This window comes from Anser brachyrhynchus (genome assembly GCF_964034855.1).
Source record: "Anser brachyrhynchus genome assembly, chromosome: 4".
Taxonomy (NCBI): Eukaryota; Metazoa; Chordata; class Aves; order Anseriformes; family Anatidae; genus Anser; species Anser brachyrhynchus.
The window spans coordinates 36924949-36951362 of NC_137698.1; the positions used below are offsets into that span (position 1 = coordinate 36924949).

At 54.6% G+C, this 26414-nt stretch overlaps 1 long non-coding RNA gene across 1 annotated transcript in view; it reads left to right on the forward strand.

Moving 5' to 3' along the window:
• The first annotated feature begins 250 nt into the window (after positions 1–250).
• The window catches only part of LOC308193722, a 203951-nt gene continuing 177787 nt past the window's right edge, over positions 251–26414 (forward strand). Inside the window, exon 1 of the long non-coding RNA XR_013949874.1 lies at positions 251–5911. This is a non-coding gene — a long non-coding RNA (uncharacterized lncRNA). The remainder of the gene's footprint in view (positions 5912–26414) is intronic.

A 26414-nucleotide genomic window follows, 5' to 3' on the forward strand; every position in this document is an offset into this window, starting at 1 on the left:
TCGGTGAAAATAGGGCTAGTGCTATTAGAGGGGTGATTATTAGGGTAAGCCGTAAGCTGTCTTTGATGGAGAAGTATGGGTGGAATGGGATTTTGTCGCAGTCTGATACGATTCCTAGTGGGTTATTTGAGCCTGATTCGTGTAGGAAGGTTAGGTGGACTAGGGTGATTCCTGCAATTAGGAAGGGCAGTAGGAAGTGGATGGCGAAGAATCGGGTTAAGGTTGGATTGTCTACTGAGAATCCTCCTCAGGCTCATTCTACTAGAATTTGCCCAATGTACGGGATGGCTGAGAATAGGTTGGTGATTACGGTGGCCCCTCAGAATGACATTTGTCCTCATGGTAGGACATACCCTACGAAGGCAGTTGCTATTAGGGTGAGTAGGAGGATTACTCCTGTGTTTCAGGTTTCTTTGTATAGGTAGGAGCCGTAGTAGAGGCCTCGTCCGATGTGTAAGTAGATGCAGATAAAGAAGAGCGAAGCACCGTTGGCGTGGAGGTTGCGGATGAGCCATCCGTACTGGACGTCTCGGCATGTGTGAGCTACTGAGGAGAAGGCGAGTGAAGTGTCTGCGGTGTAGTGTATGGCTAGTAGCAGGCCTGTTAGGATTTGTGTGGCTAAGCAGATGGCTAGAAGGGAGCCGAAGTTTCATCAGGCAGAGATGTTGGAGGGGGCGGGTAGGTCGATTAGGGAGTTGTTGATTATTTTTAGTAGGGGATGGGATTTGCGGATGTTAGGGGCCATTAGTGAGTCTGTGTGTTATTAGGATTATTACCAGGATGGAGAGGGCGAAGGATCCTAGGTAGGCCTTAATTAGCCCTGTGTGTATTGAGGTTGCGGCTTTGCTTGCGGCTACTTGTAGTTCAGCAAGGCCCTCTGGCCCTATTTTTTTGAGTCAGGAGAGGTCGATCAAGTGTAGGGCAATGTTTTGTCCCTTTTCTAGTAGGTTTTTGGAGAAGAATCGGTGTACTAGGGGGTTGAAGTACCCTAATGCAGAGGAGAAGTTTATGAGGGGGTTTGGTTTGGGGTGAGTGAGGGTGTGTGTTATGTTCGATAGTTCTAGGGCTAGGATGATTCCTAGGATTGTTATGAGGATGGCAGCGGTTTTGGTGATAAGGGGTATGGTTATTGGGGGGGTTTTGGTTGGTGTGATGAAAGAGGTAATGATTATTCCTGCTGTAATGCTGCCTAGGGCGAGTCGGGTTAGGGGGGCGGTGATTAGTGGGTTGTTTTCGTTTATTGATACTATTGGGGGGATTCGGGTTTGTCCAGCTTGGACTAGGATGGTTATGCGGATGCTGTAGGTTGCGGTGAATGCTGTGGCTATAAGGGTTAGGAGTAGGGCTCAAGTATTTAGGTATGATGTGTTTAAGCTTTCGATGATGAGGTCTTTTGAGTAGAATCCGGCTAGGAATGGGGTTCCTATCAGCGCCAGGTTTCCGATGGTTAGGCAGGAAGTAGTGACTGGGAGTATTTTCTGTAGGCCTCCTATCTTTCGGATATCTTGTTCTCCGTTTAGGTTGTGGATGATAGACCCTGAGCATAGGAATAGTATGGCTTTAAAGAAGGCATGGGTTGAGATGTGTAGGAAGGCTAGTTGTGGGAGGTTTAGTCCGATAGTGACTATTATTAGTCCTAGTTGGCTGGATGTTGAGAAAGCAATGATTTTTTTGATGTCATTTTGGGTTAGGGCGCATGTGGCAGCGAATAGGGTTGATAGAGCACCTAGGCATAGGCAGGCAGTTAGGGCTGTCTGGTTGGTGGCTAGCAGGGGGTGCATGCGGATGAGCAGGAAGATTCCGGCTACTACTATGGTACTGGAGTGCAGTAGGGCTGATACTGGGGTGGGGCCTTCTATTGCTGCGGGCAGTCATGGGTGGAGTCCAAATTGGGCGGATTTTCCTGCGGCTGCGAGGATTAATCCTATGAGGGGGAGGATTGGGGTTTGGTGGGGGTGTACGGCTTGTTGGATCTCTCAGGTGTTGAATGTTGAAGCTAGTCATGCTATGCTCAGGATCAGTCCGATGTCTCCGATTCGGTTGTAGATTACGGCTTGTAGGGCGGCGGTGTTGGCATCTGCTCGGCCTTGTCATCAGCCGATGAGAAGGAAGGACATGATTCGTACTCCTTCCCAGCCTACGAATAGGAGGAATATGTTGTTTGCGGTTGTTAGAGGAGTATGGCGACTAGGAATGTCAGTAGGTAGGTGAAAAATTTTGTTACGTATGGCTCTGAGGCCATGTATCATATGGCGAATTGTAGGATTGATCATGTTACAAATAGGGCGATTGGAAGAAATGTTATTGAGTATTGGTCTATTTTTAGGCTCAGGGGGATTTTAAAGTTTATAATGAATTTTCACTCCCAGTGGCAGGTGACAGATTCTACTCCCGAGTAGATGAATGCGGTTGTAGGGGCTAGGCTAATTAGGAATGCGGTTTTAACAGCGCGGGTGGTGGCTTGTGGGGTGTTTTTAAAGTTTTTAAATAGAAATGGCAGGATGATTGGGGTTAGGAGGATTGTCAGCGTGAGTAGTGTGAGGGAGTTGATTAGTAGTGTGGGGTTCACTCCTTTTACTTGGATTTGCACCAAGATGGGTGGTTCCTAAGACCAGTGGATTGCTGTTATCCTTTAAAAGTAAGGGGGCTGAGGTTTTAGGCTCAGATGTAAGAGTTAGCAGCTCTTGTTGGTTAAACCCTCCCCTCGGCAGGTAAGAAGGTTTGAACTTCTGTTCTTAGAATCACAGTCTAATGTTTGGTTTAAACTATACTTGCATGAGGGGATTCCGGAGATCAGTTCGGGTTTGAGGATTAGGAGGAATATTGGGATAATGTGGAGTGTTATGAGCAGGTGTTCTCGCGTGGTTGAGTTTTGCATAGATGTGATGTGGGAGGGGATTGAGCCTCGTTGGGTCATTAGTAGTATGAATAAGGTGTAGGAGGCGGTTAGTAGGGTTGCGATTCCTGTTAGGATGATCGTGAAGGCAGATCAGTTGAATAAGGTGATTATAATGGTTAGCTCTGCTATGAGGTTTGTTGTTGGGGGTAAGGCTATGTTTGTTAGATTGGCCAGCAATCATCAGGTAGCTATGAGTGGTAGGAGAGGTTGTAGGCCTCGTGTGAGTAGTAGAATTCGGCTGTGCGTACGTTCATAGTTTGTGTTGGCTAGGCAGAATAGTATGGAGGAAGTTAGTCCATGGGAAATTATTAGGATCATTGCCCCTGAGAATGATCAGTGGGTTTGGATTATTCCTGCGGCGATAACTAGGCCTATGTGGCTAACGGATGAATAAGCGATTAGTGATTTTAGGTCTGTCTGTCGTAGGCAGATTGAGCTAGTCATTAGGGCGCCTCATAGGGCCAGGGTTAGGAAGGGGTAGTGCAGGAGGTTGGACAGTGGGCCCATAAATAGAGTGACTCGTATAATTCCGTATCCTCCTAGCTTTAGTAGTAGGGCGGCGAGGAGTATTGAGCCTGCGATGGGTGCTTCTACGTGGGCTTTTGGCAGTCAGAGGTGTAGGCCGTATAGTGGGGCTTTTACTATGAATGCTATGAGCAGTGCTAGACCTGATAGTATTCCTGTCCATGAGGTGGATAGGGTTGGGTGGGTTAGTTGTAGGGTTGGCAGGTGCAGGGTGCCAATTTTCACGTATAGGTGTATGATTGTGATTAGCAGGGGTAGAGAGCTTACTAGCGTGTAGAATAGCAGGTAGATGCCAGCGCTTAGGCGTTCTGGTTGGTTCCCCCATCGGGTGATTAAGATTAGGGTGGGAATGAGGGTTGCTTCAAATGAGATGTAAAATAGTGCTAGTTCTGTGGTGGAAAAGGCTAGTAGGATGAATGGCTGGACTGCGACTAAGGTTGAGATAAAGATTCGTTTGCGTTGTAGGGGTTCTTGTTGCAGGTGGTTTTGGCTTGCTATGATTATGAGTGGGAGTAGTCAGCAGGATAGTACTAGGAGGGGGGATGAGATTTGGTCAATTCCTGTTCAGTTGGATAAAAATTTGTAGGGGTAGTAGGTTGGGATTAATCACTGTAGGCTTAGGGCAGCGATTAGGAGGCTGTATAAGGTGGTGTTAGTCCATAGAAATTTTGGTGGAGACAGCAGGGCTGTTGGAAGAAGTATGATTGTGGGTAGGATGATTTTTAGCATTGCAGGAGGTTTAGGTTGTGTAGATGGTCGGAGCCATGTGTGCGGGTGGAGGCTACTAGGATGGCCAGGCCTGTGCCCGCCTCACACGCTGAGAAGGTTAGCATGAGAATTGGTACCATGGTGAATGAGGAGACTTGGTTTTCGATGGATCATATTGATAGGCCTACGAATATCGATAATATTATGCTTTCAAGGCGTAGTAGGGCGGATACTAGGTGGGTTCGGTGGAAGGCTAGTCCTAGTCCGCTGAAAATGAAGGCTGAGTAGAAGCTTAAATGTAGGGGCGACATAAAAAAGTTACAGGGTTGGCTGTAATCTGCTGGGTCAAAACCAGCTATCTTTTTGGTTAGACTAACTTTCTGTTATTCTGCTCATTCTAGGCCCCCTTGAATTCACTCGTAGGCCAGTCCGAGTGTTAGGAGAAGGAGGATCACTACAGTTCAGGTGAGGGTCATTAGGGGGGATTGGAGTTGGACGGCTCATGGCAGGGGGAGTAGGAGGGCGATTTCTAGGTCGAATAGGACGAACAGGATGGCTACTGAGGAAGAATCGGACTGAGAATGGTAATCGAGCAGATCCAAGTGGGTCGAATCCACATTCGTACGGTGAGAGTTTCTCTGAGTCGGGGTTTATTTGGGCGAGTCAGAAGTTTAATGCGGTTAGGGCGGCGCTTAGGATTGATGATAGGGCGAATATGAACATGAGTGCGTTCATTGCTCTCCTCTGGGTTTATACCAGATTCTAGAGATTGGAAGTCAATTGTAATTAATATACTAGAAGAGCAAGATCCTCATCAGTAGATGGTTATGTAGAGGAATAGTCAGATGACGTCTACGAAGTGTCAGTATCAGGCTGCTGCCTCGAATCCGAAGTGGTGGTCTGATGTAAAGTGGAACTTGATCAGTCGGAAGAGGCAGACGGTCAGGAAGGAGGATCCGATGATTACGTGGAGTCCGTGGAATCCAGTGGCAACGAAGAAGGTAGATCCGTAGACGCTATCGGCGATTGAGAATGGGGCTTCGTGGTATTCTATTGCTTGTAGGGCTGTGAAGTAGAATCCCAGGAGGATCGTTAGGGTTAGGGCGTGGATGGCGTGTTTTCGGTTTCCTTCTGTGATGCTGTGATGGGCTCACGTTACGGTAACGCCTGAGGCTAGTAGGATGGCTGTGTTTAGTAGGGGGACTTCTATCGGGTTGAGTGGTTTAATTCCTGTTGGGGGTCATTGGCCTCCTAGTTCTGGGGTTGGGGCCAGGCTCGAGTGGAAGAACGCTCAGAAGAACCCTAAGAAGAAGAATGCTTCGGATGTGATGAAAAGGATTATGCCGTATCGTAGGCCTTTTTGGACTGTGGGAGTGTGATGGCCTTGGAAGGTGCTTTCTCGTACAATGTCTCGTCATCATTGGAGTATTACTAGGAGTATTGAGATGAGGCCTAGGGTTAGTAGTATGGATGAGTTGTAGTGGAATCACATGATTAATCCTGAGGTTGTGAGTAGGGCGGCGGCTGCCCCGAAGATTGGTCAAGGGCTTGGGTCAACTATGTGGTATGAGTGTGCTTGGTGTGCCATTAGATGTTTTCTTGTAAGTATAGGCTTAGAAGGAGCACGAAGACGTAGGCCTGGATTATGGCTACTGCTACTTCTAGGATGGTTAGGAGTAGTAGGATGATTATTGTTAGGATGGATACTGCAGGAAGGGTGGGTATTAATGCAATGGAGGCTGTAGAGATGAGTTGGATGAGTAAGTGTCCTGCTGTAAGGTTGGCTGTAAGGCGGACTCCGAGGGCTAGGGGGCGGATTAGTAGGCTGGTTGTTTCGATCAGGATTAGTGCGGGGATTAGGGGTGTAGGGGTACCTTCGGGTAATAGGTGGGCTAAAGAGGCTGATGGTTGGTTTCGTAGGCCTGTTAGTAGTGTGGCGAGCCATAGTGGGAAGGCTAGGGCTATGTTCATAGATAGTTGGGTGGTTGGGGTGAATGTATATGGAAGGAGGCCTAGAAGGTTGATTGTAAGAAGTATGATTATTAGGGATGTAAATATTATGGCTCATTTGTGGCCATTTTTGTTGAGTGGGACTATTAGTTGTTTTGTGATTAGGTGAAGGAGTCATGTTTGGATAGTAGAAAGGCGGTTGTTGATTCATCGGTTGTTTGGGGACGGGAATAGTAGGGCTGGGAAGAGTAGGGATAGTAGGATTAAGGGGATGCCGAATAGATTGGGGCTGGAAAATTGGTCAAAGAAGCTTAGGTTCATGGTCAGGATCATGGTGTGGGTTTGGTAGTGAGGGAGGTCTTATTTGATGGGGGGTTGGTTGTGGTGTAATTTCCCATGGACTAACTTCCTCCATACTATTCTGCCTAGCCAACACAAACTATGAACGTACGCACAGCCGAATTCTACTACTCACACGAGGCCTACAACCTCTCCTACCACTCATAGCTACCTGATGATTGCTGGCCAATCTAACAAACATAGCCTTACCCCCAACAACAAACCTCATAGCAGAGCTAACCATTATAATCACCTTATTCAACTGATCTGCCTTCACGATCATCCTAACAGGAATCGCAACCCTACTAACCGCCTCCTACACCTTATTCATACTACTAATGACCCAACGAGGCTCAATCCCCTCCCACATCACATCTATGCAAAACTCAACCACGCGAGAACACCTGCTCATAACACTCCACATTATCCCAATATTCCTCCTAATCCTCAAACCCGAACTGATCTCCGGAATCCCCTCATGCAAGTATAGTTTAAACCAAACATTAGACTGTGATTCTAAGAACAGAAGTTCAAACCTTCTTACCTGCCGAGGGGAGGGTTTAACCAACAAGAGCTGCTAACTCTTACATCTGAGCCTAAAACCTCAGCCCCCTTACTTTTAAAGGATAACAGCAATCCACTGGTCTTAGGAACCACCCATCTTGGTGCAAATCCAAGTAAAAGTAGTGAACCCCACACTACTAATCAACTCCCTCACACTACTCACGCTGACAATCCTCCTAACCCCAATCATCCTGCCATTTCTATTTAAAAACTTTAAAAACACCCCACAAGCCACCACCCGCGCTGTTAAAACCGCATTCCTAATTAGCCTAGCCCCTACAACCGCATTCATCTACTCGGGAGTAGAATCTGTCACCTGCCACTGGGAGTGAAAATTCATTATAAACTTTAAAATCCCCCTGAGCCTAAAAATAGACCAATACTCAATAACATTTCTTCCAATCGCCCTATTTGTAACATGATCAATCCTACAATTCGCCATATGATACATGGCCTCAGAGCCATACGTAACAAAATTTTTCACCTACCTACTGACATTCCTAGTCGCCATACTCCTCCTAACAACCGCAAACAACATATTCCTCCTATTCGTAGGCTGGGAAGGAGTACGAATCATGTCCTTCCTTCTCATCGGCTGATGACAAGGCCGAGCAGATGCCAACACCGCCGCCCTACAAGCCGTAATCTACAACCGAATCGGAGACATCGGACTGATCCTGAGCATAGCATGACTAGCTTCAACATTCAACACCTGAGAGATCCAACAAGCCGTACACCCCCACCAAACCCCAATCCTCCCCCTCATAGGATTAATCCTCGCAGCCGCAGGAAAATCCGCCCAATTTGGACTCCACCCATGACTGCCCGCAGCAATAGAAGGCCCCACCCCAGTATCAGCCCTACTGCACTCCAGTACCATAGTAGTAGCCGGAATCTTCCTGCTCATCCGCATGCACCCCCTGCTAGCCACCAACCAGACAGCCCTAACTGCCTGCCTATGCCTAGGTGCTCTATCAACCCTATTCGCTGCCACATGCGCCCTAACCCAAAATGACATCAAAAAAATCATTGCTTTCTCAACATCCAGCCAACTAGGACTAATAATAGTCACTATCGGACTAAACCTCCCACAACTAGCCTTCCTACACATCTCAACCCATGCCTTCTTTAAAGCCATACTATTCCTATGCTCAGGGTCTATCATCCACAACCTAAACGGAGAACAAGATATCCGAAAGATAGGAGGCCTACAGAAAATACTCCCAGTCACTACTTCCTGCCTAACCATCGGAAACCTGGCGCTGATAGGAACCCCATTCCTAGCCGGATTCTACTCAAAAGACCTCATCATCGAAAGCTTAAACACATCATACCTAAATACTTGAGCCCTACTCCTAACCCTTATAGCCACAGCATTCACCGCAACCTACAGCATCCGCATAACCATCCTAGTCCAAGCTGGACAAACCCGAATCCCCCCCAATAGTATCAATAAACGAAAACAACCCACTAATCACCGCCCCCCTAACCCGACTCGCCCTAGGCAGCATTACAGCAGGAATAATCATTACCTCTTTCATCACACCAACCAAAACCCCCCCAATAACCATACCCCTTATCACCAAAACCGCTGCCATCCTCATAACAATCCTAGGAATCATCCTAGCCCTAGAACTATCGAACATAACACACACCCTCACTCACCCCAAACCAAACCCCCTCATAAACTTCTCCTCTGCATTAGGGTACTTCAACCCCCCTAGTACACCGATTCTTCTCCAAAAACCTACTAGAAAAGGGACAAAACATTGCCCTACACTTGATCGACCTCTCCTGACTCAAAAAAATAGGGCCAGAGGGCCTTGCTGAACTACAAGTAGCCGCAAGCAAAGCCGCAACCTCAATACACACAGGGCTAATTAAGGCCTACCTAGGATCCTTCGCCCTCTCCATCCTGGTAATAATCCTAATAACACACAGACTCACTAATGGCCCCTAACATCCGCAAATCCCATCCCCTACTAAAAATAATCAACAACTCCCTAATCGACCTACCCGCCCCCTCCAACATCTCTGCCTGATGAAACTTCGGCTCCCTTCTAGCCATCTGCTTAGCCACACAAATCCTAACAGGCCTGCTACTAGCCATACACTACACCGCAGACACTTCACTCGCCTTCTCCTCAGTAGCTCACACATGCCGAGACGTCCAGTACGGATGGCTCATCCGCAACCTCCACGCCAACGGTGCTTCGCTCTTCTTTATCTGCATCTACTTACACATCGGACGAGGCCTCTACTACGGCTCCTACCTATACAAAGAAACCTGAAACACAGGAGTAATCCTCCTACTCACCCTAATAGCAACTGCCTTCGTAGGGTATGTCCTACCATGAGGACAAATGTCATTCTGAGGGGCCACCGTAATCACCAACCTATTCTCAGCCATCCCGTACATTGGGCAAACTCTAGTAGAATGAGCCTGAGGAGGATTCTCAGTAGACAATCCAACCTTAACCCGATTCTTCGCCATCCACTTCCTACTGCCCTTCCTAATTGCAGGAATCACCCTAGTCCACCTAACCTTCCTACACGAATCAGGCTCAAATAACCCACTAGGAATCGTATCAGACTGCGACAAAATCCCATTCCACCCATACTTCTCCATTAAAGACAGCTTAGGGCTTACCCTAATAATCACCCCTCTAATAGCACTAGCCCTATTTTCACCGAACCTCCTGGTTCTTGGAATCCTAGTTGGGAGTGGTTGGCCACATGAGATGTACAGGATTTTTACCTGTGATTTAGTCTTGACAAGGCTATGTAATTGGTTTACTAAAGTCTCATAAGAAAGAAGCATGAGCGGTTAATGCAGTTGGCTTGAAACCCATCCCCAGCGGTGCAAGTGCACTCTCTGAACTCACTGAAGTGCATCCCCAGTGGTGCCAGTGCACTCTCTGCACTCACTGCACTGCATCCCCAGTGGTGCCAGTGCAATCTCTGGACTCACTGCAGAGCATCCCCAGTGGTGCCAGTGCACTCTGTGGACTCACTGTAGTGCATCCCCAGTGGTGCCAGTGCACTCTCTGGACTCACTGCACTGCATCCCCAGTGGTGCCAGTGCAATCTCTGGACTCACTGCAGTGCATCCCCAGTGGTGCCAGTGCACTCACTGGACTGACTGCACTGCATCCCCAGTGGTGCCAGTGCGCTCTCCGGAGTCACAGCATTGCATCCCCAGTGGTGCCAGTGCACTCACTGGACACACTGTACTGCATCACAGGTGGTGCCAGTGCACTCTCTGCACTCACTGCACAGCATCCCCAGTGGTGCCAGTGCATTCACTGGACTCACTGGACTGCATCACCAGTGGTGCCAGTGCACTCTCTGGACTCACTGCACTGCATCCCCAGTGGTGCCAGTGCACTCTCTGGACTCACTGCACTGCATCCCCAGTGGTGCCAGTGCAGTCTCTGGACTCACTGCAGTGCATCCCCAGTGGTGCCAGAGCACTCTCTGGACTCACTGCACTGCATCCCCAGTGGTGCCAGTGCACTCTCTGGACTCACTGCACCGCATCCCCAGTGGTGTCAGTACACTCTCTGGACTCACTGTACTGCATCACCAGTGGTGCCAGTGCACTCTCTGGACTCACTAAACTGCATCACCAGTGGTGCCAGTGCACTCTCTGGACTCACTGCACTGCATCCCCAGTGGTACCAGTGCAATCTCTGGACTCACTGTAGTGCATCCCCAGTGGTGCCAGTGCACTCTCTGGACTCACTGCAGTGCATCCCCAGTGGTGCCAGTGCACTCTCTGGACTCACTGCAGTGCATCCCCAGTGGTGCCAGTGCACTCTCTGGACTCACTGCACTGCATCCCCAGTGGTGCCAGTGCACTCTCTGCACTCACTGCACTGCATTCCCAGTGGTGCCAGTGAAGTCTCTGGACTCACTGCACTGCATCCCCAGTGGTGCCAGTGCACTCTCTGGACTCACTGCACTGCATCCCCAGTGGTGCCAGTGCACTCTCTGGACTCACTGCAGTGCATCCCCAGTGGTGCCAGTGCACTCTCTGGACTCACTGCACTGCATCCCCAGTGGTGCCAGTGCACTCTCTCGAGTCACTGCACTACATCACCAGTAGTGCCAGTGCACTCACTGGACTCACTGTACTGCATAATCGGTGGTGCCAGTGCACTCTCTGGACTCACTTCACTGCATCCCCAGTGGTGCCAGTGCACTCTCTGGACTCACTGCACTGCATCCCCAGTGGTGCCAGTGCACTCTCTGGACTCACTGTACTGCATCACCAGTGGTGCCATTGCACTCTCTGGACTCACTGCACTGCATCACCAGTGGTTCCAGTGCATTCACTGGACTCACTGTACTGCATCTCCAGTGGTGCCAGTGCACTCTCTGGACTCACTGCACTGCATCCCCAGTGGTGCCAGTGCACTCTCTGGACTCACTGCTCTGCATCCCCAGTGGTGCCAGTGTACTCACAGGATTCACTGCACTGCATCCCCAGTGGTGCTAGTGCACTCTCTGGACTCACTGCAGTGCATCCCCAGTGGTGCCAGTGCACTCTCTGGGCTCACTGAAGTGCATCCCCAGTGGTGCCAGTACACTCACTGGACTCACTGCACTGCATCCCCAGTGGTGCCAGTGCACTCTCTGGACTCACTGCACTGCATCCCCAGTGGTGCCAGTGCACTCTCTGGACTAACTGTAGCGCATCCCCAGTGGTGCCAGTGCACTCTCTGGACTCACTGCAGTGCATCCCCAGTGGTGCCAGTGCACTCTCTGGACTCACTGAAGTGCATTCTCAGTGGTGCCAGTGCACTCTCTGGGCTCACTGAAGTGCATCCCCAGTGGTGCCAGTACACTCACTGGACTCACTGCACTGCATCCCCAGTGGTGCCAGTGCACTCCCTGGACTCACTGCACTGCATCCCCAGTGGTGCCAGTGCACTCTCTGGACTCACTGTAGCGCATCCCCAGTGGTGCCAGTGCACTCTCTGCACTCACTTCACTGCATCCCCAGTGGTGCCAGTGCACTCTCTGGATTCACTGCACTGCATCCCCAGTGGTGCCAGTGAAGTCTTTGGACTCACTGCACTGCAACCCCAGTGGTGCCAGTGCACTCTGTGGAGTCACTGAAGTGCATCCCCAGTGGTGCCAGTGCACTCTCTGGACTCACTGCACTGCATCCCCAGTGGTGCCAGTGCACTCTCTGGACTCACTGTACTGCATCCCCACTGGTGCCAGTGCACTATGTGGACTCACTGTACTGCATCCCCAGTGGTGACAGTGCACTCTCTGGACTAACTGCAGTGCATCCCCAGTGGTGCCAGTGCACTCTCTGGACTCACTGCAGTGCATCCCCAGTGGTGCCAGTGCACTCTCTGGTCTCACTGCACTGCATCCCCAGTGGTGCCAGTGCAGTCTCTGGACTCACTGCACTGCATCCCCAGTGGTGCCAGTGCACTGTCTGGACTCACTGCAGTGCATCCCCAGTGGTGTCAGTGCACTCTCTGGACTCACTGTACTGCACCCCCAGTGGTGCCAGTGCACTCACTGGACTGACTGCACTGCATCCCCAGTGGTGCCAGTGCGCTCTCTGGAGTCACAGCACTGCATCCCGAGTGGTGCCAGTGCACTCTCTGGACTCACTGCACTGCATCACAGGTGGTGCCAGTGCACTCTCTGGACTCACTGCAGTGAATCCCCGGTGGTGCCAGTGTACTCTCTGCAGTCACTGCACTGCATCCCCAGTGGTGCCAGTGCACTCACTGAACTCACTGGACTGCATCCCCAGTGGTGCCAGTGAACTCTCTGGACTCACTGCACTGCATCCCCAGTGGTGCCAGTGTACTCTCTGGACTCACTGCAGTGCATCCCCAGTGGTGCCAGAGCACTCTCTGGACTCACTGCACTGCATCCCCAGTGGTGCCAGTGCACTCTCTGGACTCACTGCACTGCATCCCCAGTGGTGTCAGTGCACTCTCTGGACTCACTGAAGTGCATCCCCAGTTGTGCCAGTGCACTCTCTGGACTCAATGCACTGCATCCCCAGTGGTGCCAGTGCACTCTCTGGACTCAGTGCACTGCATCCCCAGTGGTGCCAGTGCAATCTCTGGACTCACTGTAGTGTATCCCCAGTGGTGCCAGTGCACTCTCTGGACTCACTGCAGTGCATCCCAAGTGGTGCCAGTGCACTCTCTGGACTCACTGTACTGCATCACCAGTGGTGCCAGTGCACTCTCTGGACTCACTGCAGTGCATCCCCAGTGGTGCCAGTGCACTCTCTGGACTCACTGCACTGCAGCCCCGGTGGTGCCAGTGCACTCTCTGGACTCACTGCACTGCATCCCCAGTGGTGCCAGTGCACTCTCTGGACTCACTGCACTGCATCCCCAGTTTTGCCAGTGAAGTCTTTGGACTCACTGCACTGCATCCCCAGTGGTGCCAGTGCACTCTCTGGACTCACTGAAGTGCATCCCCAGTGGTTCCAGTGCACTCTCTGGACTCACTGCACTACATGCCCAGTGGTGCCACTGCACTCTCTGGACTCACTGCACTGCATCCCCAGTGGTGCCAGTGCATTATCTGGACTCACTGCAGTGCATCCCCAGTGGTGCCAGTGCACTCTCTGGACTCACTGAGGTGCATCCCCAGTGGTGCCAGTGCAATCTCTGGACTCACTGCAGTGCATCCCCAGTGGTGCCAGTGCACACTCTGGACTCACTGCACTGCATCCCCAGTGGTGCCAGTGCACTCTCTGGACTCACTGCACAGCATCCCCAGTGTTCACAGTGCACTCTCTGCACTCACTACACTGCATCCCCAGTGGTGCCAGTGCACTCTCTGGACTCACTGAGGTGCATCCCCAGTGGTGCCAGTGCACTCTGTGGACTCACTGCACTGCATCCCCAGTGGTGTCAGTGCACTCTCTGGACTCACTGCACTGCATCCCCAGTGGTGCCAGTGCACTCTCTGGATTCACTGCACTGCATCCCCAGTGGTGCCAGTGCACTCTCTGGACTCACTGCAGTGCATCCCCGTTGGTGCCAGTGCACTCTCTGGACTCACTGCAGTGCATCCCCAGTGGTGCCACTGCACTCTCTGGACTCACTGAAGTGCATTCTCAGTGGTGCCAGTGCACTCTCTGGACTCACTGCACTGCATCCCCAGTGGTGCCAGTACACTCACAGGACTGACTGCACTGCATCCCCAGTGGTGCCAGTGCGCTCTCTGGACTCACTGCACTGCATCCCCATTGGTGCCAGTGCATTCTCTGGACTCACCGCACTGCACCCTGAGTGGTGCCAGTGCACTCTCTGGACTCACTGCAGTGCATCCCCACTGCTGCCAGTGCACTCTCTGGACTCACAGCAGTGCATCCCCAGTGGTGCCAGTGCACTCTCTGGGCTCACTGCACTGCATCCCCAGTGGTGCCAATGCACTCTCTGGACTCACTGCACTGCATCCCCAGTGGTGCTAGTGCACTCTCTGGACTCACTGCACTGCATCCCAAGTGGTGCCAGTGCACTCTCTGGACTCACTGCACTGCATCCCCAGTGCTGCCAGTGCACTCACTGGACTCACTGCACTGCATCCCAAGTGGTACCAGTGCACTCTCTGGACTCACTGCACTGCATCCCCAGTGGTGCCAGTGCACTCTCTGGACTCACTGCACTACATCCCCAGTGGTGCCAGTGCACTCACTGGACTCACTGTACTGCATTCCCAGTGGTGCTAGTGCACTCTCTGGACTCACTGCAGTGCATCCCCAGTGGTGCCAGTGCACTCTTTGGACTCACTGAAGTGCATTCTCAGTGGTGCCAGTGCACTCTCTGGACTCACTGCACTGCATCCCCAGTGGTGCCAGTGCACTCTCTGGACTCACTGCACTGCATTCCCAGTGGTGCCAGTGCACTCTCTGGACTCACTGCACTGCATCCCCAGTGGTACCAGTGCACTCTGTGGACTCACTGCAGTGCAACCCCAGTGGTGCCAGTACACTCTCTGGACTCACTGTACTGCATCCCCAGTGGTGCCAATGCACTCTCTGGACTCACTGCACTGCATCCCCAGTGGTGCCAGTGCACTCTCTGGACTCACTGAAGTGCATCCCCATTGGTGCCAGTGCACTCTCTGGAGTAACTGCACTGCATCCCCAGTGGTGCTAGTGCACTCTGTGGACTCACTGCACTGCATCCCCAGTGGTGCCAGTGCACTCTCTGGACTCACTGAAGGGCATTCTCAGTGGTGCCAGTGCACTCTCTGGGCTAACTGCAGTGCATCCCCAGTGGTGCCAGTACACTCACTGGACTGACTGCACTGCATCCCCAGTGGTGCCAGTGCACTCTCTGGACTCACCGCACCGCATCCCCAGTGGTGCCAGTGCACTCTCTGGAGTAACTGCAGTGCATCACCTGTGGTGCCAGTGCACTCTCTGGACTCACTGCACTGCATCCCCAGTGGTGCCACTGCACTCTCTGGACTCACTGCACTGCATCCCCAGTGGTGCCAGAGCACTCTCTGGACTCACTGCAGTGCATCCCCAGTGGTGCCAGTGCACTCTCTGGACTCACTGCACTGCATCCCCAGTGGTGCCAGTGCACTCTCTGGACTCCCGGCACCGCATCCCCAGTGGTGCCAGTGCACTCTCTGTGCTCACTGCAGTGCATCCCCAGTGGTGCCAGTGAAGTCTTTGGACTCACTGCACTGCATCCCCAGTGGTGCCAGTGCACTCTGTGGAGTCACAGAAGTGCATCCCCAGTGGTGCCAGTGCACTCTCTGGACTCACTGCACTGCATCCCCAGTGGTGCCAGTGCACTCTCTGGACTCACTGTACTGCATCCCCACTGGTGCCAGTGCACTATGTGGACTCACTGTACTGCATCCCCAGTGGTGACAGTGCACTCTCTGGACTAACTGCAGTGCATCCCCAGTGGTGCCAGTGCACTCTCTGGACTCACTGCAGTGCATCCCCAGTGGTGCCAGTGCACTCTCTGGTCTCACTGCACTGCATCCCCAGTGGTGCCAGTGCAGTCTCTGGACTCACTGCACTGCATCCCCAGTGGTGCCAGTGCACTGTCTGGACTCACTGCAGTGCATCCCCAGTGGTGTCAGTGCACTCTCTGGACTCACTGTACTGCACCCCCAGTGGTGCCAGTGCACTCACTGGACTGACTGCACTGCATCCCCAGTGGTGCCAGTGCGCTCTCTGGAGTCACAGCACTGCATCCCCAGTGGTGCCAGTGCACTCACTGGACTCACTGCACTGCATCACAGGTGGTGCCAGTGCACTCTCTGGACACACTGCAGTGAATCCCCGGTGGTGCCAGTGTACTCTCTGCAGTCACTGCACTGCATCCCCAGTGGTGCCAGTGCACTCACTGGACTCACTGGACTGCATCCCCAGTGGTGCCAGTGAACTCTATGGACTCACTGCACTGCATCCCCAGTGGTGCCAGTGTACTCTCTGGACTCACTGCAGTGCATCCCCAGTGGTGCCAGAGCACTCTCTGGACTCACTGCACTGCATCCCCAGTGGTGCCAGTGCACTCTCTGGACTCACTGCACTGCATCCCCAGTGGTGTCAGTGCACTCTCTGGACTCACTGAAGTGCATCCCCAGTTGTGCCAGTGCACTCTCTGGACTCAATGCACTGCATCCCCAGTGGTGCCAGTGCACTCTCTGGACTCAGTGCACTGCATCCCCAGTGGTGCCAGTGCAATCTCTGGACTCACTGTAGTGCATCCCCAGTGGTGCCAGTGCACTCTCTGGACTCACTGCAGTGCATCCCCAGTGGTGCCAGTGCACTCTCTGGACTCACTGTACTGCATCACCAGTGGTGCCAGTGCACTCTCTGGACTCACTGCAGTGCATCCCCAGTGGTGCCAGTGCACTCTCTGGACTCACTGCACTGCAGCCCCGGTGGTGCCAGTGCAATCTCTGGACTCACTGCACTGCATCCCCAGTGGTGCCAGTGCACTCTCTGGACTCACTGCACTGCATCCCCAGTTTTGCCAGTGAAGTCTTTGGACTCACTGCACTGCATCCCCAGTGGTGCCAGTGCACTCTCTGGAGTCACTGAAGTGCATCCCCAGTGGTGCCAGTGCACTCTCTGGACTCACTGCACTGCATGCCCAGTGGTGCCACTGCACTCTCTGGACTCACTGTACAGCATCCCCACTGGTAACAGTGCACTCTGTGGACTCACTGTACTGCATTCCCAGTGGTGCCAGTGCACTCTCTGGACTCACTGCAGTGCATCCCCAGTGGTGCCAGTGCACTCTCTGGACTCACTGCAGTGCATCCCCAGTGGTGCCAGTGCACTCTCTGGACTCACTGCACTGCATCCCCAGTGGTGCCAGTGCACTCTCTGGACTCACTGCAGTGCATCCACAGTGGTGCCAGTGCACTCACTGGACTCACTGCAGTGCATTCCCTCTGGTGCCAGTGCACTCTCTGGACTCACTGCACTGCATCCCCAGTGGTGCCAGTGCACTCTCTGGACTCACTGCACTGCATCCCCAGTGGTGCCAGTGCATTCTCTGGACTCACTGCAGTGCATCACCAGTGGTGCCAGTGCACTCTCTGGACTCACTGAGGTGCATCCCCAGTGGTGCCAGTGCAATCTCTGGACTCCCTGCAGTGCATCCCCAGTGGTGCCAAAGCACTCTCTTGACTCCCGGCACCGCATCCCCAGTGGTGCCAGTGCACTCTCTGGGCTCACTGCAGTGCATCCCCAGTGGTGCCAGTGCACTCTCTTGACTCACTGCACTGCATCCCCAGTGGTGCCAGTGTACTCACTGGACTCACTGCACTGCATTCCCCAGTGGTGCTAGTGCACTCTCTGGACTCACTGCAGTGCATCCCCAGTGGTGCCAGTGCACTCTCTGGACTCACTGAAGTGCATTCTCAGTGGTTCCAGTGCACTCTGTGGACTCACTGCAGTGCATCCCCAGTGGTGCCAGTGCGCTCTCTGGACTCACTGCACTGCATCCCCAGTGGTGCCAGTGCACTCTCTAGACTCACTGCACTGCATCCCCAGTGCTGCCAGTGCACTCTCTGGACTCCCTGCACTGCATCCCCAGTCGTGCCAGTGCACTCTCTGGACTCACTGCAGTGCATCCCCAGTGGTGCCAGTGCACTCTCTGGACTCACTGCACTGCATCCCCAGTGGTGCCACCGCACTCTCTGGACTCACTGCAGTGCATCCGCAGTGGTGCCAGTGCACTCTCTGGACTCACTGCAGTGCATCCCCACTGCTGCCAGTGCACTCTCTGGACTCAGAGCAGTGCATCCTCAGTGGTGCCAGTGCACTCTCTGGACTCACTGCACTGCATCCCCAGTGGTGCCAATGCACTCTCTGGACTCACTGCACTGCATCCCCAGTGGTGCCAGTGCACTCTCTGGACTCACTGCACTGCATCCCCAGTGGTGCCAGTGCACTCTCTGGACTCACTGCACTGCATCCCCAGTGGTGCCAGTGCACTCACTGGACTCACTGCACTGCATCCCAAGTGGTACCAGTGCACTCTCTGGACTCACTGCACTGCATCCCCAGTGGTGCCAGTGCACTCTCTCGAGTCACTGCACTACATCCCCAGTGGTGCCAGTGCACTCACTGGACTCACTGTACTGCATTCCCAGTGGTGCTAGTGCACTCTCTGGACTCACTGCAGTGCATCCCCAGTGGTGCCAGTGCACTCTTTGGACTCACTGAAGTGCATTCTCAGTGGTGCCAGTGCACTCTCTGGACTCACTGCACTGCATCCCCAGTGGTGCCAGTGCACTCTCTGGACTCACTGCACTGCAACCCCAGTGTTGCCAGTGCACTCTCTGGACTCACTGCACTGCATCCCCAGTGGTGCCAGTGCACTCTCTGGACTCACTTCAATGCATCCCCAGTGGTGCCAGAGCACTCTCTGGACTCACTGCACTGCATCCCCAGTGGTGCCAGTGCACTCTCTGGACTCACTGCACTGCAGCCCCAGTGGTGCCAGTGCACTCTCTGGACTCACTGCACTGCATCCCCAGTATTGCCAGTGCACTCTCTGGACTCACTGCACTGCATCCCCAGTGCTGCCAGTGCACTCTCTGGACTCACTGCACTGCATCCCCAGTGGTGCCACTGCACTCTCTGGACTCACTGCAGTGCATCCCCAGTGGTGCCAGTGCACTCTCTGCACTCACTGCACTGCATCCCCAGTGGTGCCAGTGCACTCACAGGACTCACTGCAGTGCATTCCCTCTGGTGCCAGTGCACTCTCTGGACTCACTGCACTGCATCCCCAGTGGTGTCAGTGCACTCTCTGGACTCACTGCAGTGCATCCCCAGTGGTGCCAGTGCACTCTGTGGACTCACTGCAGTGCATCCCCAGTGGTGCCAGTGCACTCTCTGGACTCACTGCAGTGCATCCCCAGTGGTGCCAGTGCACTCTCTGGACTCACTGCACTGCATCCCCAGTGGTGCCAGTGCACTCTCTGGACTCACTGCACTGCATCCCCAGTCCTGCCAGTGCACTCTCTTGACTCACTGCACTGCATCCCCAGTGGTGCCAGTGCACTCTCTGGACTCACTGAAGTGCAATCTCAGTGGAGCCAGTGCACTCTCTGGACTCACTGCAGTGCATCCCCAGTGGTGCCAGTACACTCACTGGACTGACTGAAGTGCATCCCCAGTGGTGTCAGTGCACTCTCTGGAGTCACTGCGCTGCATCCCCAGTGGTGCAAGTGCACTCCCTGGACTCACTGCACTGCATTCCCAGTGGTGACAGTGAAGTCTTTGGACTCACTGAAGGGCATTCTCAGTGGTGCCAGTGCACTCTCTGGACTCACTGCACTGCATCCCCAGTGGTGCCAGTACACTCACTGGACTCACTGCACTGCATCCCCAGTGGTGCCAGTGCACTCTCTGGACTCACCGCACCGCATCCCCAGTGGTGCCAGTGCACTCTCTGGAGTAACTGCAGTGCATCACCAGTGGTGCCAGTGCACTCTCTGGACTCACTGCACTGCATCCCCAGTGGTGCCAGTGCACTCTCTGGACTCACTGCACTGCATCCCCAGTGGTGCCAGAGCACTCTCTGGACTCACTGCAGTGCATCCCCAGTGGTGCCAGTGCACTCTCTGGACTCACTGCACTGCATCCCCAGTGGTGCCACTGCACTCTCTGGACTCACTGAACTGCATCCCCAGTGGTGCCAGTGCACTCTCTGGACTCACTGCACTGCATCCCCAGTGCTGCCAGTGCACTCTCTTGACTCACTGCACTGCATCCCCAGTGCTGCCAGTGCACTCACTGGATTCACTGCACTGCATCCCCAGTGGTGCCAGTGCACTCTCTGGACTCACTGCAGTGCATCCCCAGTGGTACCAGTGCACTCTCTGGACTCGCTGAAGTGCATTCTCAGTGGTGCCAGTGCACTCTGTGGACTCACTGCAGTGCATCCCCAGTGGTGCCAGTGCGCTCTCTGGACTCACTGCAGTGCATCCCCAGTGGTGCCAGTGCACTCTCTGGACTCACTGCAGTGCATCCCCAGTGCTGCCAGTGCACTCTCTGGACTCACTGCAGTGCATCCCCAGTGGTGCCAGTGCACTCTCTGGACTCACTGCACTGCATCCCCAGTGGTGCCAGTGCACTCTCTGGACTCACTGCACTGCATCCCCAGTGGTTCCAGTGCACTCTCTGGACTCACTGCACTGCATCCCCAGTGGTACCAGTGCACTCTGTGGACTCACTGCAGTGCAACCCCAGTGGTGCCAGTGCACTCTCTGGACTCACTGTACTGCATCCCCAGTGGTGCCAATGCACTCTCTGGACTCACTGCACTGCATCCCCAGTGGTGCCAGTGCACTCTCTGGACTCACTGAAGTGCATCCCCATTGGTGCCAGTGCACTCTCTGGAGTCACTGCACTGCATCCCCAGTGGTGCTAGTGCACTCTGTGGACTCACTGCAGTGCATCCCCAGTGGTGCCAGTGCACTCTCTGGACTCACTGAAGGGCATTCTCAGTGGTGCCAGTGCACTCTCTGGGCTAACTGCAGTGCATCCCCAGTGGTGCCAGTACACTCACTGGACTGACTGCACTGCATCCCCAGTGGTGCCAGTGCACTCTCTGGACTCACCGCACCGCATCCCCACTGGTGCCAGTGCACTCTCTGGAGTAACTGCAGTGCATCACCTGTGGTGCCAGTGCACTCTCTGGACTCACTGCACTGCATCCCCAGTGGTGCCACTGCACTCTCTGGACTCACTGCACTGCATCCCCAGTGGTGCCAGAGCACTCTCTGGACTCACTGCAGTGCATCCCCAGTGGTGCCAGTGCACTCTCTGGACTCACTGCACTGCATCCCCAGTGGTGCCAGTGCACTCTCTGGACTCACTGCACTGCATCCCCAGTGGTGCCAGTGCACTCTCTGGACTCCCGGCACCGCATCCCCAGTGGTGCCAGTGCACTCTCTGTGCTCACTGCAGTGCATCCCCAGTGGTGCTAGTGAAGTCTTTGGACTCACTGCACTGCATCCCCAGTGGTGCCAGTGCACTCTGTGGAGTCACTGAAGTGCATCCCCAGTGGTGCCAGTGCACTCTCTGGACTCACTGCACTGCATCCCCAGTGGTGCCAGTGCACTCTCTGGACTCACTGTACTGCATCCCCACTGGTGCCAGTGCACTATGTGGACTCACTGTACTGCATCCCCAGTGGTGACAGTGCACTCTCTGGACTAACTGCAGTGCATCCCCAGTGGTGCCAGTGCACTCTCTGGACTCACTGCAGTGCATCCCCAGTGGTGCCAGTGCACTCTCTGGTCTCACTGCACTGCATCCCCAGTGGTGCCAGTGCAGTCTCTGGACTCACTGCACTGCATCCCCAGTGCTGCCAGTGCACTGTCTGGACTCACTGCAGTGCATCCCCAGTGGTGTCAGTGCACTCTCTGGACTCACTGTACTGCACCCCCAGTGGTGCCAGTGCACTCACTGGACTGACTGCACTGCATCCCCAGTGGTGCCAGTGCGCTCTCTGGAGTCACAGCACTGCATCCCCAGTGGTGCCAGTACACTCACTGGACTCACTGCACTGCATCACAGGTGGTGCCAGTGCACTCTCTGGACTCACTGCAGTGAATCCCCGGTGGTGCCAGTGTACTCTCTGCAGTCACTGCACTGCATCCCCAGTGGTGCCAGTGCACTCACTGGACTCACTGGACTACATCCCCAGTGGTGCCAGTGAACTCTCTGGACTCACTGCACTGCATCCCCAGTGGTGCCAGTGTACTCTCTGGACTCACTGCAGTGCATCCCCAGTGGTGCCAGAGCACTCTCTGGACTCACTGCACTGCATCCCCAGTGGTGCCAGTGCACTCTCTGGACTCACTGCACTGCATCCCCAGTGGTGTCAGTGCACTCTCTGGACTCACTGAAGTGCATCCCCAGTTGTGCCAGTGCACTCTCTGGACTCAATGCACTGCATCCCCAGTGGTGCCAGTGCACTCTCTGGACTCAGTGCACTGCATCCCCAGTGGTGCCAGTGCAATCTCTGGACTCACTGCACTGCATCCCCAGTGCTGCCAGTGCACTCTCTTGACTCACTGCACTGCATCCCCAGTGGTGCCAGTGCACTCACTGGATTCACTGCACTGCATCCCCAGTGGTGCCAGTGCACTCTCTGGACTCACTGCAGTGCATCCCCAGTGGTACCAGTGCACTCTCTGGACTCGCTGAAGTGCATTCTCAGTGGTGCCAGTGCACTCTGTGGACTCACTGCAGTGCATCCCCAGTGGTGCCAGTGCACTCTCTGGACTCACTGCACTGCATGCCCAGTGGTGCCACTGCACTCTCTGGACTCACTGTACAGCATCCCCACTGGTACCAGTGCACTCTGTGGACTCACTGTACTGCATTCCCAGTGGTGCCAGTGCACTCTCTGGACTCACTGCAGTGCATCCCCAGTGGTGCCAGTGCACTCTCTGGACTCACTGCAGTGCATCCCCAGTGGTGCCAGTGCACTCTCTGGACTCACTGCACTGCATCCCCAGTGGTGCCAGTGCACTCTCTGGACTCACTGCAGTGCATCCACAGTGGTGCCAGTGCACTCACTGGACTCACTGCAGTGCATTCCCTCTGGTGCCAGTGCACTCTCTGGACTCACTGCACTGCATCCCCAGTGGTGCCAGTGCACTCTCTGGACTCACTGCACTGCATCCCCAGTGGTGCCAGTGCATTCTCTGGACTCACTGCAGTGCATCACCAGTGGTGCCAGTGCACTCTCTGGACTCACTGAGGTGCATCCCCATTGGTGCCAGTGCACTCTCTGGAGTAACTGCAGTGCATCCCCAGTGGTGCCAGTGCACACTCTGGACTCGCTGCACTGCATCCCCAGTGGTGCCAGTGCACTCTCTGGACTCACTGCACAGCATCCCCAGTGTTCACAGTGCACTCTCTGCACTCACTACACTGCATCCCCAGTGGTGCCAGTGCACTCTCTGGACTCACTGAGGTGCATCCCCAGTGGTGCCAGTGCACTCTGTGGACTCACTGCACTGCATCCCCAGTGGTGTCAGTGCACTCTCTGGACTCACTGCAGTGCATCCCCGTTGGTGCCAGTGCACTCTCTGGACTCACTGAAGTGCATTCTCAGTGGTGCCAGTGCACTCTCTGGACTCACTGCACTGCATCCCCAGTGGTGCCAGTACACTCACAGGACTGACTGCACTGCATCCCCAGTGGAGCCAGTGCGCTCTCTGGACTCACTGCACTGCATCCCCATTGGTGCCAGTGCATTCTCTGGACTCACCGCACTGCACCCTGAGTGGTGCCAGTGCACTCTCTGGACTCACTGCAGTGCATCCCCAGTGGTGCCAGTGCACTCTCTGGACTCACTGCAGTGCATCCCCAGTGTTGCCAGTGCACTATCTGGAGTAACTGCAGTGCATCCCCAGTGGTGCCAAAGCACTCTCTTGACTCCCGGCACCGCATCCCCAGTGGTGCCAGTGCACTCTCTGGGCTCACTGCAGTGCATCCCCAGTGGTGCCAGTGCACTCTCTTGACTCACTGCACTGCATCCCCAGTGGTGCCAGTGTACTCACTGGACTCACTGCACTGCATTCCCCAGTGGTGCTAGTGCACTCTCTGGACTCACTGCAGTGCATCCCCAGTGGTGCCAGTGCACTCTCTGGACTCACTGAAGTGCATTCTCAGTGGTTCCAGTGCACTCTGTGGACTCACTGCAGTGCATCCCCAGTGGTGCCAGTGCGCTCTCTGGACTCACTGCACTGCATCCCCAGTGGTGCCAGTGCACTCTCTGGACTCACTGCACTGCATCCCCAGTGCTGCCAGTGCACTCTCTGGACTCACTGCACTGCATCCCCAGTGGTGCCAGTGCACTCTCTGGACTCACTGCAGTGCATCCCCAGTGGTGCCAGTGCACTCTCTGGACTCACTGCACTGCATCCCCAGTGGTGCCACTGCACTCTCTGGACTAACTGCAGTGCATCCCCAGTGGTGCCAGTGCACTCTCTGGACTCACTGCAGTGCATCCCCACTGCTGCCAGTGCACTCTCTGGACTCAGAGCAGTGCATCCCCAGTGGTGCCAGTGCACTCTCTGGACTCACTGCACTGCATCCCCAGTGGTGCCAATGCACTCTCTGGACTCACTGCACTGCATCCCCAGTGGTGCCAGTGCACTCTTTGGACTCACTGAAGAGCATTCTCAGTGGTGCCAGTGCACTCTCTGGACTCACTGCACTGCATCCCCAGTGGTGCCAGTGCACTCTCTGGACTCACTGCACTGCAACCCCAGTGTTGCCAGTGCACTCTCTGGACTCACTGCACTGCATCCCCAGTGGTGCCAGTGCACTCTCTGGACTCACTTCAATGCATCCCCAGTGCTGCCAGAGCACTCTCTGGACTCACTGCACTGCAGCCCCAGTGGTGCCAGTGCACTCTCTGGACTCACTGCACTGCATCCCCAGTGGTGCCAGTGCACTCTCTGGACTCACTGCACTGCATCCCCAGTGGTGCCACTGCACTCTCTGGACTCACTGCATTGCATCCCCAGTGGTGCCAGTGCACTCTCTGCACTCACTGCACTGCATCCCCAGTGGTGCCAGTGCACTCACTGGACTCACTGCAGTGCATTCCCTCTGGTGCCAGTGCACTCTCTGGACTCACTGCCCTGCATCCCCAGTGGTGTCAGTGCACTCTGTGTACTCACTGCAGTGCATCCCCAGTGGTGCCAGTGCACTCTCTGGACTCACTGAAGTGCATCCCCAGTGGTGCCAGTGCACTCTCTGGACTCACTGCACTGCATCCCCAGTGGTGCCAGTGCACTCTCTGGACTCACTGCACTGCATCCCCAGTCCTGCCAGTGCACTCTCTTGACTCACTGCACTGCATCCCCAGTGGTGCCAGTGCACTCTCTGGACTCACTGAAGTGCAATCTCAGTGGTGCCAGTGCACTCTCTGGACTCACTGCAGTGCATCCCCAGTGGTGCCAGTGCACTCTCTGGACTCACTGCAGTGCATCCCCAGTGGTACCAGTGCACTCTGTGGACTCACTGCAGTGCATCCCCAGTGGTGCCAGTGCACTCTCCGGACTCACTGCAGTGCATCCCCAGTGGTACCAGTGCACTCTCTGGACTCACTGCACTGCATCCCCAGTGGGGCCAGTGCACTCTCTCGAGTCACTGCACTACATCCCCAGTGGTGCCAGTGCACTCTCTGGACTCACTGTACTGCATTCCCAGTGGTGCTAGTGCACTCTCTGGACTCACTGCAGTGCATCCCCAGTGGTGCCAGTGCACTCTTTGGACTCACTGAAGTGCATTCTCAGTGGTGCCAGTGCACTCTCTGGACTCACTGCACTGCATCCCCAGTGGTGCCAGTGCACTCTCTGGACTCACTGCACTGCAACCCCAGTGTTGCCAGTGCACTCTCTGGACTCACTGCACTGCATCCCCAGTGGTGCCAGTGCACTCTCTGGACTCACTGCACTGCATCCCCAGTGGTGCCAGAGCACTCTCTGGACTCACTGCACTGCATCCCCAGTGGTGCCAGTGCACTCTCTGGACTCACTGCACTGCATCCCCAGTATTGCCAGTGAACTCTCTGGACTCACTGCACTGCATCCCCAGTGGTGCCAGAGCACTCTCTGGACTCACTGCACTGCATCCCCAGTGGTGCCAGTGCACTCTCTGGACTCACTGCACTGCATCCCCAGTGGTGTCAGTGCACTCTCTGGACTCACTGAAGTGCATCCCCAGTTGTGCCAGTGCACTCTCTGGACTCAATGCACTGCATCCCCAGTGGTGCCAGTGCACTCTCTGGACTCAGTGCACTGCATCCCCAGTGGTGCCAGTGCAATCTCTGGACTCACTGCACTGCATCCCCAGTGCTGCCAGTGCACTCTCTTGACTCACTGCACTGCATCCCCAGTGGTGCCAGTGCAC